The sequence below is a fragment of the Rutidosis leptorrhynchoides genome, chromosome 2 (assembly GCF_046630445.1).
Source record: "Rutidosis leptorrhynchoides isolate AG116_Rl617_1_P2 chromosome 2, CSIRO_AGI_Rlap_v1, whole genome shotgun sequence".
Lineage (NCBI taxonomy): Eukaryota > Viridiplantae > Streptophyta > Magnoliopsida > Asterales > Asteraceae > Rutidosis > Rutidosis leptorrhynchoides.
In genome coordinates this window covers 595,447,939-595,450,640 of record NC_092334.1, presented here as the reverse complement: position 1 = coordinate 595,450,640, position 2,702 = coordinate 595,447,939, and the positions used below count along the sequence as shown (strand labels likewise).

Below are 2,702 nucleotides of genomic sequence, written 5' to 3'. Positions count from 1 at the left end.
AATTTCCGATAATCCATTTTTTGTACCCGAATTCAAAATTGAAAACCCGGAGGATATTCAAGGACAACTCCAAGATCCTGAACCAATAATCATTCCTCCTGAACCACAAATCGTTAAATCAGAATCTTCTAGTGATTCGTATTCAACAAATTCAATTATGGAAGTAACGGAACCTCTAAGTATGGAAGACCAAATGAGAGCCACACGCACTGGCCAAGGTCATGCCATTATTAAACCAGACATTAATGCGACAGATTATGAAATTAAAGGACAAATACTACACATGGTAACTAATCAATGCCAATATAGTGGTACGCTAAAAGAAGATCCAAACGAACATCTTCGAACCTTTAATAGGATCTGTACTCTATTTAAAATAAGAGAAGTTAAGGATGAACAGATCTATCACATGTTATTTCCCTGGACTTTAAAGGGAGAAGCCAAAGATTGGTTAGAATCGTTACCTGAAGGGGCGATTAATACATGGGATGTTTTAGTTGAAAAATTTCTTAAACAATTCTTTCTGGCGTCTAAAGCCGTGAGACTTCAAGGAGAAATTGTTACGTTCACACAAAAGCCAAACGAAACTCTATATGAGGCATGGACAAGATTTGAAAAATTGTTGAGAGGATGTCCTCATCACGGTTTAGATACTTATCAAATATTACAAATATTCTACCAAGGATGCGATATTAATACACTAAAAGACATTGACATAACAGCTGGTGGTTCCATTATGAAGAAAACCGCTACCGAAGCTCACAAAATTATTGATAACACAGCCTCCCACTCACATGAGTGGCACCAGGAAAAAGATATCTTTCGATCATCTAAAGCGGCTAGAGCCGATTCTATTCATGACTTTGATTCTGTTTCCGCAAAGATAGATGCTTTCGAGAGACGAATGGAAAAAATGACTAAAGATATTCACGCAATACGAATCAGTTGTGAGCAATGCGGTGGACCACACTTAACGAAAGATTATCACATTGAGCAAACGATGGAACAACGAGAGAATGTTTCCTACACGAACCAAAGGCCGGGAAATAATTATCAAAATAATTATCAACCGCCAAGGCCAAACTTCAATCGAAATCAAAACATTCTTTACAATCCAAATGGACCCAAAAATAACTCGTATAACCAACAAGGTCCGAATAACCAACCAACTCAAAACAACACGTTCAATCAACAAAGAACTAGCTTGTATAAACCACCACAACAAATCGAAGAGAAAAAGCCAAATCTGGAAGAAATGATGGCAAAGCTAATAGAATCTCAAACACAATTTATTACATCTCAAGCCCAAACAAATGAGAGGTTTGATCAATCATTAAGAACTCAACAAGCTTCCATTTTAAATCTAGAAAAACACGTAGGTACTCTTGCTAGCATGATGAGTGAGAGGGAACAAGAAAAGCTACCGAGTAATACTAAAGTAATCCTCGGAATGAGAATGTTAATATGGTGTCAACAAATTCTGAAAAACCAGCTCCAGAAGATGGGAAGGTTTTAGATGTGAGTAACAATGAAGAAGTTACAACACCACCACCACTCGAGTATGTAAAGCCAGTGGTGGCACCATACAGACCACCCATCCCGTTTCCAAGAAAAGGAGTTGAGTATGAGCAAGTAATAGGTAATAAAGTTTGTAATACCTCTGGAAAGAAGAAGAAGAATAAGAAAGTACAAGAAACAAAAACTGTAAAAGTAAACCCGGTGAAGACAGTTCCACCGAAACCTCCACCCAGTTTGGGTGATCCAGGTGAATTTATTGTTCCTTGTCTACTTAGTGATTGTGTCATGTATGATGCACTAGCAGATTTAGGTGCGAGTATAAGTGTTATGCCTCTTTCATTATATAAGAGATTAGGAGTAGGTGAGTTAAGTCCAACAGATATGAGTGTCCGATTCTTTGATCAAACCATTAAGCACCCAGTTGGAATTGCTGACAACCTACCCGTTCAAGTAGGTAATTTAACCTTTTTAGTCGAATTTATTGTCATTGACATAGAAGAGGACTCAAACATTCCTCTAATTTTAGGTCGACCATTCTTAGCGTCCACCCGGGCGTTATTTGATGTAAGTGAGGGTAGAATGACACTTAGTGATGATGAAAAATCGATCACCTTTGTGAGTCGAAAGTCTAAATCTTCACCAACCAAAACTGTTGAACCAACAAAAACGATTGGTAAGAACCATGTTGTTTTACCAACTCCAACGGTAGTGCTTAGCAATAATAAAACGCCTAAGTGTGGGGAAAATGAAGTAACACCTAATGATGACCTGATAACAAAGAACCCCGTTATTGATACGAAATTAAATGACCCCGTTATTAATAGTTCAATGAAGAAACTTATTAAACGGATTCGCGATGCTAGAATCAAGGGGAACTTTAAATTATGTAACCGGTTAGTATCCAATCTATCGCCTAAAGAAAATGCGAAACTAGTTGAATTTGTGGACATTATACAGGAATCTAACCAATGGCTTAAAGCAAAAGTCACAGATATGCAAGTTGATTATGGTCCAAAAGAAATTGACAATGAAGTTAATCACAATTTCGACACCACATCTACCTAAGTGTGGGGAGATTCAAATGTTCTAAGAAATAATGCTGTCTAGGGTTAGTTGTTCTGTTCTCGTGTAGTTCCGAGAATGGAATCCGATTGGTCTTTTCCACTAGGAGACACTAAAGAACT

At 37.6% G+C, this 2,702-nt stretch overlaps 1 non-coding gene across 1 annotated transcript; it reads right to left on the bottom strand.

The window, feature by feature from the left end:
• Positions 1–541: 541 nt before the first annotated feature.
• On the bottom strand, positions 542–648 carry LOC139894891 (small nucleolar RNA R71). The gene has a single exon (XR_011775369.1). It is a non-coding gene; the product is annotated as a small nucleolar RNA R71 (small nucleolar RNA).
• Positions 649–2,702: the final 2,054 nt, after the last annotated feature.